This window comes from Papio anubis, chromosome 1, assembly GCF_008728515.1.
Source record: "Papio anubis isolate 15944 chromosome 1, Panubis1.0, whole genome shotgun sequence".
Lineage (NCBI taxonomy): Eukaryota > Metazoa > Chordata > Mammalia > Primates > Cercopithecidae > Papio > Papio anubis.
Genome location: NC_044976.1, coordinates 170,764,523 through 170,778,711, shown reverse-complemented (window position 1 = coordinate 170,778,711; position 14,189 = coordinate 170,764,523). Strand labels below are relative to the sequence as shown.

General features: G+C 34.7%; 1 pseudogene; it reads right to left on the bottom strand.

Moving 5' to 3' along the window:
* Positions 1-1,097: 1,097 nt before the first annotated feature.
* On the bottom strand, positions 1,098-3,208 carry LOC101022613 (annotated as a pseudogene).
* Between the last annotated feature and the right edge of the window lie 10,981 nt (positions 3,209-14,189).

Sequence of the window (14,189 nt, the reverse complement as noted above, 5' to 3'; positions counted from 1 at the left end):
CAATTTTATGAACCATTTTTTGGTTTCTGTAGGATCTGTAAGTCTATATAACCTTATTTTGCTTTCCCTCCTGTTTCTTGAAGACAAAATAGGATTATATGGAGTCACAGACCGTACAGAAACAAAATTCTTAGTGTAATTTTTGGATTCATAACTTTCTGCTTTCTTGTTTTATCTGTTAGGTCCAACAAGGAAAGAGGAACCAAACCGTAATTTGAATGAGGAAAGCTTAATATAATATTCACTCTGAGATGTTTTGGATTTTACTAGGCCCTGGTTATTATCTCTTTTATAAATCTGAACACAGAGAAATGCAGCTTCACCGAAAGAAGATCAATGATACAAGAGTGATGCTAAATGAAAACTGGATGTAATCGTCAGAATTGATGAGAATATAGGTAGTAAAAAACATGACGGTGAATAGAAGAGCTTCATCAAAAATGGTGGGTGTACTTTATGAAGTTTTGTCCCATTATATTTATATTGGAATACAGTTTGTATTATTTGAATTACCTCAATTTTTGTAAGTGCATACATCTGTATATTTTGTGTAGGTACATGCATACATACATGTGTGTTTATATATATATATAAAATTAACAGTAGTGCTTATAACACTCAAAACAATACGTTATTATTCAATTTTCAGCTTTTTGCCTCTGTCAATTTTCAATGTTTGTATTAAAAAAGTCAAGTCTTACATAATAGGCAGAAAATAATGACTTCCACAATTTTTAAGGATATATTAAAGTATAAGGATCATTACATCAATGCATGTTAAAACAACTTTCTAATGCCTCTGTGTGCTGTGCATTGTCTTCATAAAGCATGAGGTGCATCTAAATCACATATCACCTTTTATGTCAATGCAGTGGCTGATGCCTGTAGTCCCAGCTGAGGCAGGTGGATCACTCCAGCTCAGGAGGTTGAGAAGAGCCTGGGCAACATGGGGAAACTCCGTCTTTGCCAGAAAACCATTAGCCAGGCATGGTGGCGCATGCCTGGCATTCCAGCTACTTGGTAGGCTGAAGCAGGAGGATCACCTGATCCCCAGGAAGTTGAGGCTGCAGTGAATTGTGATGATGCCACTGTGCTCCAGCATAGGAAACAAAGTGAGACCCTGTATCAGTAAATAAATAAACAAATAAATAAAACCACATTTTGACTTTCATAAAATAGAAGTTCTCAACACCAATAATATTTTATAGATGAAATACTTGAAGTAACACTTGTGATACTGGTAAAATTATTTATTTATTTTCAAGAGAATTAAATCATTTATTGATTGCAAATGATAATGAATGATACACAAGATTCATTCCCATCTATTATTTTGTCTGGTACCATTATTTGATTTAGATATATTGCATAGGATTTGCCAACAATGATTTTTATAACCAATAATTCCATGATTTTGCTTGAGTAATCCCTTTTAATGGCAAATTTCAGGTCACAACAGTAACTATCAGTTCAACCACACCAAGATTTTTGAAGACAACGGCTTCTCCACCCAAGCTACTGGTTTATAAATTTCAAATAGAACCTGGCATCACCCTAAAGGAATTCAAACTTCACATTCTTGGGGAAATTTAGCAAGATGGCTTCAGAGTAGACTAACTTTACACAGCATTTTATATTTTTTAAAGTCATTTATTCAGCATCATGATCAGATTATTACATTTAGCAATCAACAGTGTGGGTGCAAACAAAGAAACAAACAAACAAACCTACAGTAAAACCCTTTGTTGGAATGTTTTATATTTTCCACAGAACGGAAGCTAAAATAACCTGTTATACAACTAGTCACAAATACAGTCCTCGAGTTTTTTTGCCTAAAACTGTCTTCTTTGGACCTGCCACCACTGTGCTTGGCTGAGTTTACAAACCTTTTGTAACCTGTAGCTTCCCTGTCACTTCTCTGGCTCTCCTCTCCTGCTAAGCTTTGTTTTCTAATTAAAATCTTCTTCCACAGCCATAGCTACTACCACTATTGAAACCGCCAGAGCCACCTTGGTTTTGTGGTTTGGCAACGTGTTGGTCTCCACCACCATAGGGGCCAGAGCTTCTGCCTCCAAAGTTTCCTCCTTCCATGGGTCCAAAATTTGAAGACTGATTGTTGTAATTGGCAAAATCATTGTAACTTCCACCACGTCCAAAATTGCTCCCATTATTACCAAATCCATTATAGCCACCCTCACTGCCGCCATATCCACCACCACCACAGTTGCCACCAAAGCCACCACTATTGCTGAAGTTTCCTCCATGAACAAAGTTGTCATTCCCACTGAAACCACCTTCACAACCACCACCAAAGTTTCCAGAAGCACTTCAACCTCTTTGGCTGGATGAGGTACTAGCCATCTCTTGCTTTGATGGAGCTTTCTTAACTTCACAGTTGTGGCCATTCTCAATAGAGTATTTCTGAATGACAGTCTTATCCACAGAGTCATGGTCATCAAAGTTTACAAAGGCAAAGCCTATTTCCCTGCCATGGCCTTAGTCAGTCATGATTTCAGTCACTTCAAAGTAATCTCTTAGGTGATGTTTTTCAGTGTCTTCTTTAATGCCACCAACAAATATTTTTGTCACATTTCAGTGGGCACCTGGTCTTTGAGAATCTTCTCTTGAGACAGCTCCTTTTGGGTCCACAACTCTTCTATCCACCTTGTGTGACCTTGCATTCCTGGAGGCATCCACCTGATCCACAGTGGCATTTGTGACAAACCCAAAGCCTCTGGAGTGCTTGGTGTTTGGTTCTGTCATTATCACACAGTCTGTGAGCTTTCCCCATTGCTCAAAATGGCTCCTCTGACTCCCATCGGTTGTTTCAAAGCTCAACCCTTCAATGAAGAGCTTTCTCAGCTGTTCAGGCTCTTTATGAAACTCTGACTTAGGCATGACTGCAGGGAGAAGAGAGAATTTAACAATGCTTCCTGGGCGCCATCCACGGGCAGAAAGTGTGATTTTGTAAAATTATTAAACTTCGTAAAAATGTAAAGTATTTTAAGCCAACTAAAAACATAATTTTGCTATTAGCATGATTTTACCATCTGTCAGAATATTCTATCCCTTTGTATAAAAACACTTTTCTATGACCCATTTAATTTTAAATCTTTTGCTTAATATATAAATCAATTTCTGCACGTCAAAAACTTTATTAATTTTTACTTTTACCAATTTCTTTTGCTTATTTGGATAGTAAAATCCAATTTAACTTTGAGTCCCTGGGGAATATAAAACAAATTTGTTTTATGTTAATTGATGTTTAAATGAAAATGTGTAAGAAATCTGTAACTGAACTTTTTAATTTAAAAACAAAGTTTAGTTTTTTAAAGTTGCCATCAATCCATTTTATTTAGACTTTCTGTTTGGTTCTATAAGGGATCATAACACATTTTTTGTATTGTCAATAGTTCTGAAACATACAAATATTAAAAATTCATTTAACATTTTAAGCAGTTCAAGTTTTGCAGAACTGTTACATATAATGCTATGTACACACACAAATACACACATGCACAATACATACATATGTGCATGTACAATTATTTTTGAGGAAGACATTCACTCATGATTCATCCCATTTGCTTGCTTTGAATATCAGTGTAGTAAAATGTATTTTATCTCTCATACAGTGTGATAATTATGAATGTTAAAGTAGTTCTTTTATTATTATGTTTCAATTAAATGGTGCCATCAATGCATTATTTTGGAAAGTAAACAGAGCTTTTGTGCAATATATTTAATTTCTACATAAAAAATAAACTGAAACATTGTTACTATCTTAGTTGGAGATTAAATCCCAAGTCTACAGGCTCACTTTCCTTTCCTGTGAGTCAGCCTATCATCCTCTGTTCATGTGGGCTAGGTGTTTTCATAGAAACATACACATGAGACAGAGCACACATTGAGTGTCAAGAGACAGCCTCTTATTCTTTGACGTAAAATACATTTTTAACAATAAGCACCACGATAATAATAAACACCATGATATTTTTATTATGATAAAAAAATAAACACCATTATAAAAACTAAGTGGTAAGGCCATTTGAAACATAGCAGGACATTCACAAGATAGAAATGAAAGAGGTGAGGAAGAACAGAGATTATCAGTCAAAGCCCAAATAAAACAAAGAGTAAAGTGTCTTAAAGTGATAGAGAGATGTGCCTTATTACTTTAAAATAGAAAAAGTAATAGAAACTGCTGTGAGATGAAAACTGAGTAGGTTACAGGTGGGCTATTAATAAAGGGACTTGTAAAGCATGGTGAAGCGTGATAGTATCCAAGTAAATGGATTTGGGGCTCATATTGTTCTTAGTATGTGTCCAAGTCTGTTACTTATTAGATATGTGCAGTTGGGCCAGGAACTAAACTTCTTTTCAAATACATGTTTTGGATGTATAAAACTGAAACAAGAATTTTACCTTCTATGATTTTTCTAATACTAGGGAGATATGGCATATACATACATTAACAGAGTGCTAGAGAAAGTTTAATCCCTTGTGTCTAATATGTATTAATGTTATAAATATTATATTTTGACTTGTATCATTAGGAGTTATGCTGAGAACAACCTCCTCTACTTAAGTATCTATATCATTATTGGGGAAGAAAAAGTCTTATTCTTCTCCAATAATTTGCATGGCCAATATTATGTTGATATATAGCTGCAAAGGACGTAGGATTCTTAATGTTTAATGATTCAGTCTTTGTAATACAATTAAGAAAGGAAGAAGGTAGTTGGAAGAAGTATTGCATAATCCCATCCATAGCACAATCTATAGCACAGGCAAAAAAGCTTTCTATAAACACAATGAGACACAATTGAAAGGTCATCATGAAAACATGATGAGTTTTTCCTTTAGGAAGATCTCTGCAGCTATAGGTTAGTGGACTGAAGTTACAGGTGCTAGGAGGCATTTACTTTTTCTGTAACTTAGGAGAGAAGGTCACCAATCAGCAAAAGGTGAAGGGGGATGTGAAGCATTTTACAAAGACGTTTTGATAGAGTTTCCAAGGAGAAAGTGAGTTAGAAGTGACTAGGAAAATAACTATGCCAAAGAGGTGTTGATGTTGAAGATCATGCAACAAACCACCCAAAAATATACATAAATTTTAGAGAACATATTACATCATATTTGAAAATGTAATAGCTTAGAAAAAAATTGTCAGTTAATGTATTCAATACATAATTATTGGTTCAATTTATGTTATGCATAGCTAAAAATGACTAAAGGGTTATTACATATATCCTATCTATAGCCCACAAATTTAAGATCTGCTTCAGGGTAAAAAAAAAAAAAACTTAAAAAATTACTGAAACTAACTTTATGTAACTTATAGTAAAGGAAATTATCAGAATACATTTGAAAGATAGTGTAGAATTTGGGATGGGATAAGCAAATTATCTTCATTGGATAATAATAAACTCTCATTGAGACCAAATTTTTCAAGACTTTGATAGCAAATCATGTTTTGTTTTTAATGTAGTGTTAAATTAATAAATGAAATTTCCAACATTTTCCAAAGAAACAGTTCATTTATGAAAAGTGAGCATTTCATCTAAAATTTTGCATCTGGTAAATATTATATCTAGGGAATATTTTAAATGATGAGAATTCCTAAAAGATTTGAAAAACAAAGTATAAGTAAATGCATACACTGTGAAAGGAAAATAAATCTCAGAAGCTCACAATCACTAAGCCAAGGGAAAAGCAAAGTAGGGAACTATGACAGACAAACATGCCTCCCATTTTATTTCTAAATAAGATGGCTACAAAGATGAAAAGCTGCATACCACCCTCACAATTTGCCCACAAGGAAATTCCTTGTGGAGAAAAGACAGACAGAACTCAAAGTCATCCTCTGAGGCTCGCCTGAAACAAAAGCATATTTGATTGCGTCTTCTGCCCTACTGTTTATGTAAAAATGCAGATACACTGAGCCATTGTTCAGTGGAAGGCTGATGAAGGACTCAAAAAAATGCATTCTTTTGTCTCTTATATACTTATGACCTGGAACCCCACCTTAAGTTGTCCTGCCTTACTGGACTGAACCAATGTACACCTTACACATATTGATTGATGTCTCCTGTCTCCCTAAAATGTGTAACAGCAAGCTGTACCCTGACCACCTTGGGCTTCTGCCATCAGGACCTCCTGAGGTTGTGTCACAGGTGCATCCTTAACCTTGGCAAAATAAATGTTCTAGATTGACTGAGAGGTGTGTCAGATATTTGGGGTTCACAATTTGGCAACCAATGCAACGGACTCTGAGTAGAGGTGGAGGTGGCTCTGACCTTTCACAAATCTCTTATTGGTGCTTGGTACCAGCTTAAGTTTCCTTTATGGCTCAAACCAATGGGATAATTTGCTGAGGTCTATGAGCTTCCCTCCCTCCAGAGAATCCCTGATCTCCCAAAATCTGGTTGAGATCCAAAGTTTATTTTAACGTACAACTCTTTTCTGGAGGTTTACTTTCTTCCAATAAGGAAGGCAAGTTTTCCTGCTTCCGTAATGATGGAAGGCAGTAACTCCTTTCTGGAGTTTGAATTAGCTTCCAACACGGAAGGCAAGTTTGAATTTTTTTCTACTTCTACAATGGTAGAGAGCAGTCTTCAGCCTGAGACCCACACCAAGGTAAGTGGCTGAATTAGGGTTTTGGCTTGGCTAAAGTTGCAATTAACAGTCAGCTGGTCTTAATTTCTCCTCAGTAATACTCAGTAATAATATTGTGGGGGTATTTTTGTTGTTTGTTCTGGTCTTTCATCAGATTTGACCAATTCCACCTGATTTGGTCAAATCTGAATCAGAATTCCAAATTATGGATAACAAGGCCTCTCTGAATTGGCTAAAATTCCTTACGGCTGCAAAAGAGTAAACACAAAACAAAACAAAACAAAACAAAGCCATGTACCTGGTTTCTGTTTTTGCTTCCTGTCTTAAAAATACAATTGTTCTTTCACTTACTTTTCTTTCCCCTTATTCCTCCTTCTCCCTGCGCCATTTTTGGTTCCAAGAAAATCTAGAGAAGGCTTCTAATGACTTGAACGCTGTAAATAAAACAAAGGCACCACTCACCCCTTTTGGGGGTGTTCTGTTTTCTTTTTGGATTCTCAAGAGTTATGGGCAATTCTTTTTAGGTCTAAAACTATTCTCTCCAGTATTTGTATTACCTGACCCCTTTGGCTTTGGGGGATACCAGAGATTACCTTGTACTACGAGAGGATTTACCATGGTGTGTGTAACGGTGAATGAGAACTGCAAAGTTAAAAATGGCTGAGGACAGTTTTCAGGAAGTGGTGTTGGCGTTTTTTTTTTTTCCTCCTTCTAGGAAGTTGTTGTTTAGGATTCTAATTCTAATTCAGAGGTATATTCTAAGAGTATTCTCCATTGCCTTGCCTCCCCAAATTAATTTCAATTGGTTTGTCTGCTCATTTGCATGAGGAACCGAACTGCCATTTTCATAAACAAATGAAAGACTGAGTTTTCTCAGCTCTGAGGAAAAAGAGCATTTCGCTCCTCCCAGCTGAAAGGTGCCCCTGGGTAACTAGGGGACAAGTGGTAGTGTCTGGGGGGTTGACTTCTCCTGCCCCTCACAATGTGCAGTGGCCCTACAGAGAATTCCCAACAAAGTTAGTTTTAAAAGGCTCATCCAAGAAGTGCATATAGAAGCTGACCACTCCACACTTTGAGCCCTCCTGGAGGTGCTAGACCAATGGAGAGAGAAACTGAGGCAAGTAAGAAGGTGGAAATGAATCAGTGGTGACACACTATGAAGTGCCACACACAATCAGCACACACAACTCACTCCACTAAAAGCCTTGGCCACAGCTCAGTTCCTCTTTTTAAGAAAAAAAAATGTGAAAAACAAATCATCTATGAATAATGAAAGACAAGACGAATGACCCCTCTCAGGCACACTATTTGGTTTTATGGTGCCCCTACTTGCAGGTGCTTGTGTAAATGGAAGGGGACGCCAGATTTTTCAGTACTCCAGGTGGCTACACATTAGGTATGTTCTTGTGCACATTTTAAATTGACAGGTAAATTGCATTAAGAAAAATTCAGAGCCTGAAGTTCGACCTGCACCTATAAAGTTCCTAAGTTCTCCATCACTCTGCTTTCTTTTCTGCCTGTTTTAAGCCAGCTGTTACTTCTCTACTGAAATAAAAATCCACTGTTTGGGCTGGGCGCGGTGGCTCAAGCCTGTAATCTCAGCACTTTAGGAGGCCAAGACGGGCGGATCACGAGGTCAGGAGATCGAGACCATCTTGGCTAACACGGTGAAACCCCGTCCTACTAAAAATACAAAAAAAATTAGCTGGGCGTGGTGGCGGCCACTGTAGTCCCAGCTACTCCGGAGGCTGAGGCAGGAGAATGGCGTGAACCCGGGAGGCAGAGCTTGCAGTGAGCTGAGATCCGGCCACTGCACTCCAGCCCGGGCGACAGAGCGAGACTACGTCTCAAAAAAAAAAAAAAATTCCACTGTTTGCATCCAATCATGAATTTTGCTATAGTTTTTGCAAGCCAATGAGTTTGTATTAATATCTTATGGCTAGGGTTCTGAAGTAAAAGCTATGGGATCTTTATTTGCATGAGAGTGTGTGTGTGTGTGTGTGTGTTTATGTATATGTACCCATATTTTGTTACATAGTTTTGGCCACTAGGTACAAAATTTGACTTAAATTTAAAGAACACTCAAAAACTAAATAGTAATCCCAAATGCTTTTCAAGTTCATGTGACTTAAGTAAAATCTTTAATAAGTCAGCTTTAAAATTATTTGTAAAGTAATATTACAAATGTGTTAAGAAATGTCAGTACACATTTTTGTTTGTATTTATTGATCAAGAGATGTCATACTTATTCTTGTCAAATACTATAAGGTGTCAAAATTTGACATAAGGGTTATTAAACTATAAACTCAGCCCAAAACAGAATGATCTTTGCTTGTATAATTTTTTATAAATAAGAAATTAATATTGGTTTAGTGAAAACAGCCCAATCTTTAATTATTTAGTACAATAGCCATATATTGACTCTGAAGTTTCTTATGTAAACACCTGAAATTCACAGACTATAAAATGGCTGACAGGCAAATAACTTTAAATGATGACTATCTCAGTTTTCATAAATAATTTAGGTAAGCTAGTAAAATAAAATAATTAGGAAAATGTTATGGGATAAATACTTGTAGAACAATTTGTCATAATTTAGAACCTAAAGTTAAATAATAGATTTTTTTAAATGGGTATTTTCTAATTAAAATTATATATAGTAGAAAAGCATTTTTTTTCTTTAAAAAAACTGTGTGTTGATGCTAAAAGGTGAATAAATTTGTCTAATTCAACGCTCATTTAAAGATTATGTATAAAACAAGGTAAAAGGAATGAGGAAATAAGAAATAAGAAAGATGTAAAGAAAGTTATAGAAATATGGGGGCATTTTTGATAAGAAAGCTTAAAGAAAAATAATTTGATATGAGAAAAACTTGTATGGTAAAATTTTGCCCTAGAATAAAATGATTGTCTAAGAAAGAGGGATATTCAGGACAAACCATGTCCAAGCATGTCACATAAGGTCTGTGAGAGACATAATAAGAGGATTTATATTAAACAACAACAACAACAACAAAAACTTTTCTATGATCTAGTTGTCTATAATTAAAGGAAAATTATTTTTATAATGGTCTTTCTAAAGATTGAGTTTTGATATAAAAAACCCACTTATATGCTAAAAACAATAAGATTTTTTAAGGTATTGTTTTACTCTTAATAAAATTTAAAAAATATAATATATGCTATACAAAGTTCAACTTTTATCCTGTCTCATTCTCAGCTTCTTTATATTTTTTTGTTTTGTTTTGTTTTTTTCCTTTCTTTCCTCAGGTTCTGTTTGCTGTGGCTGATGCTAAAAATGTTTTATGTTAAAGGTCTACAGGAAGTGCTCTCTTTCAACAAAATATTCTGTGCTTTTGGCTTCAAATCTTTCTGTGAATCCCAAAATTTTCACATATGACCCAGGAAACACCTCCTATGTCTAATTCAAGTACCGCTTTCAGTAGATCTGACTTGCAGGTTATCTAAATGTACTCCCCATAGGGAATAGCAGTCACACTGCAGAAGCTCTTTTCTTTTGCCTTTTGGTAACTGGCCTAACAAATTTTGTTTTATCAAAATAATTCCTATGTCATTATTATTAAGTGTTGGTTTGCTTAGAAAACAACTGAGTTTTTTTGTAATTAAATTTATTGCATCTGTGTAACATTTTGTATGTGCTTTCAAAGTCCTTATGCCATTGAATTACAGTGCTTTGACTCCTAGGTCTAAAAAGAACCCCAAGTCACAGCATTTGCTATTTCCCTGATAAGCAGTATCATATTGTGGCTAAAGAAAGGAATTTAGCATCAGAAAGACCTGGATTTAAATCCTAAGCTCACTACTTTCCAATTATGAGACCTCAGGCAAGGTATTTAATCTCTCTATAACTCAGCTCCCTCATCTTAAAAAGTGACGGCTAAATCTTAAAAAGTGACAGCAGTTAAAGCCTCATCTTCAGACCCAGTAGAAGATGCCAATCAAAATAAAGTGCATTCGTGAGACACAGAGCCAGAAATTAAAACTATGCAACTCAAGGCCCAAGGACTATTGTGGAAGAGGTTGCAATGGCCAATTTTGAGAGATAAATTAAGTTCAGCTTCTCTATAAATTAATCATTAATGTCAAAGGCAAACTGTGCAAGACTGGCATATAGGATTCGGTGTCAGATTAACTAGATTTTCCTGGGGCATTAACCCACTTTTAAATAAATGGTTATAAAGGTTATAAAAAGGCTTATGTAAATTATATCTTATAGTCAAGGTTAACATTTTACAAATTGTTTATAATATTTGAGAGACATATCTAATCGGCCTTGTGCTGTCTTTATTAAGACTTACTGTTTGGAAAATTAAGTCTCCCCTTTCAAAAATAAAGGTTTCTGCTTATTTTGAAATCTTTGAGTTATCACTTTGAGTAAATGAATGACTTATTTTACAATAACCTATGATCCTATTTTATGATATCAAGTGTTTTAAACTTTTTATTTTTGACAATTTTTCAAAATCAAATTATAACTTCAGTCCTCCTCATTAATTATTTATATTAGTCTCCTGAAGTTCAAAAGATACATTATTTGGCTCCCATTTCTGTATAATAAACCATACAGAAAGTATTTTCTAATATGAAAAAGTGTTTAACCTTCTTTGGATTATATTTATAAAGATGTATCATACAGGTTCAGGGAAGTGTTTAGTTACCAATCAGATTAAATGCCGATAGAGTCCCTTCACATATATAATAATCAATCTCTCAGAGGACAAGTGAGAAAAAAAAAGTAGATCCTAAAAGCAGCAAGATAAAAAGGAAAAAAAATATATAATGGAACTCTGAATACACTCAGTAGTAACTTCTCATGGAAAATCTTACAGGATGGAAGAAAGAGGGGTGATACATTCAAAGTGCTAAGGGAAAAAAGACTTTCAATGAAGAATAGCATACTCAGTAAATCAATTCTTCAGATATAAAGAAAAGAGAAAGAATGTACTAGACAAACAAAAGCTGAGTGAATTTATCAACACCAGAACTCTTTTAAAAGAAATACTAAAGGGAAATCTTCAATCTGAAAGAAAATGTGTAATAAGAAAACATCTGAAGGTATAAAATTCACTGATAAAAGTAAGTATGTGGGCCAATTCAGAATATTGTAATAGTCTGAATACATTGCGTGTTATAAAGCACTCATATTTTTAGCATGAAGACTACAAAACCAAACTATTTAAATAACTACCACAATTTTCATGAAGTAAGCAATATAAAATATGCTAAATGAGAAATTTTAAAAATCAGATTATGGAGGAGAGGAATAACGTTAAAGTGTAGAGTTTTTTTTTTTCTTTTTTTTTAACTTTTTATTCATTTGTTTCTTTTATTTGTGATCAAAGCTAAATTGTCTGGAGTGCAAAATAACCTGCTAAAATTATAACTTTTTTTTAAGACTCATAGAAACCACAAAGCAAAAACCTATAATGATACTCAAAAAATAAAAAGCAAGGAATTAAAATGTATTACCAAGAAAATCACTTAACCACAAAGCAGGCCGTATAAAAGAAAAAAAGGAAGAAAAGGGTTACAAAACAAACAGAAAACACATAACAAAATGGTAGTACTAAGTCCTGACCTATCAATAATAACCTTGAATGTAAATGGCCTAAATGCTGCAATAAAAATGCAGGGTGGTTGGATGGATAAAAAAATCGTGACCCAATTACATGCTGCACACAAGAAACTTACTATACTTAAAAGACATGTATAGAATGAAAATGAAAGGAAGCAAAAATAATACTGCATGCAAGTAGAAGCATAAAGAGCAAGAGTAGTTGTATTTAAAGAAAATAGGCTTTAAGTCAAAAATGGTAAAAAAAAAAAAAAAAGACAGAAGGCCATTATATAATGATAAATGGGTCAATACAGCAATTGTAAATATATGTGCACCCAACACCAGAATACCTAGATATATAAAACAAATGTTAATAGGTCTAAACTGAGAGATTCTCTTCAATACAACAATAGTAGGAGATTTCAGCATCTCACTTCTCGGAACAGACAGATCATCCAGACAGAAAATCTGCAAAGGAACATCAGAGTTAAACTACATTCTAGACCAAAAAGACCAATCAAACATTTACAAAACATTCCATCCAAAAGCTAAAGAATACACATTTTTTTTTCAGCAACACCTGGAACATTCTTCAGGATAAATAATATGTTAGGCCGCAAAACAAGTCTTAAAAAAATTTTAGAAATCAAAATTATACCAAGTAACATTTCTGACCACAACGAAATAAAACAGGAAATAAATAACAGGAAGAACTTTGGAAACTGGACAAGTACATGGAAGTTAAACCACATGTTTCTGAATAATGAATGAGTCAATACAATAGTTAAACATGAAATTTAAAAATTCCTTCAGATAAACGAAAATGCAGGCATAATTTATCAAAACCTGTTGGATACAGCAACAGCAGTTCTAAAATCAAGTTTTTAGCAATAAACACCTACATCAGAAAAGTAGAAATATCTCAAGTGGCCTAAACGAGATACACCTTAAAGAGATAAAATATGAAAACAATCTAAACCTAAAATAAGTAGAAGGAAATAAATAATAAAGATATAAGCAGATGTAAAAACGAGCACAAACATGTAAGATCAATGAAACAATAAGCTGAGTATTTTTTTTAATTTTTTTAAAGAGACAGACCTTTAACTACACTAATTTTAAAAAAAGCAGAAAAGACAAAAATTGAGGTGAAAGTAGAGACATTACAATGGACAACACCAAAATACAAAGGATTGTAACTGTAAGACATAATTATGAACAACTATAGCAAAAAATTGGAAACCATAAAGGAAACAAATAAATTCCCGAACACATACAACTTACCAAAATTGCACGATGAAGAGATACAAAACTTGAACACACCAATAACAAACAATGAAAGAAAAGCAGTAATAAGAAATCTCCCATCAACGAAATGCCCAGTATGTGATGGTTTCACCGGCTTCTACCAAACATTTAAAAACAAATGTTGGCCGAGCGCGGTGGCTGACTCCTGTAATTCCAGCACTTCGGGAGGCCAACTCCGGCAGATCACGAGTTCAGGACATCGAGACCATCCTGGTTAACACGGTGAAAACCTGTCTCTACTAAAAAAATATATATATATTAAAAAAAAAAAGGAAAAAAAATTAGCCGGGCGTGGTGGCGGGTGCCTGTAGTCCCAGCCACTGGTGAGCCTGAGGCAGGAGAATGGCGTGAACCAGGGAGGCGGAGCTTGTGGTGAGCCCATATCGTGCCACTGCACTCCAGCCTGGGCGACAGAGCAAGACTCCGTCTCAAAAATAAATAAATAAATACATACATACATACATACATACATACATAAAATAAATGCCAACGCTACTCAAACTATTCACAGAAATCAAAAAGGAGGAACTACTTTGAAACTCATTTTATGAGGCCAGCATCACTCTGATATCAAAGCTATACAAGAACACACAAAAAAGAAAAGTACAGGCCAATCTCTCTGAGAAGCATAGATGCAAAAATCCCCAAGAAAACACCAGCAAAGTGAATTAAACAACAAATTTAA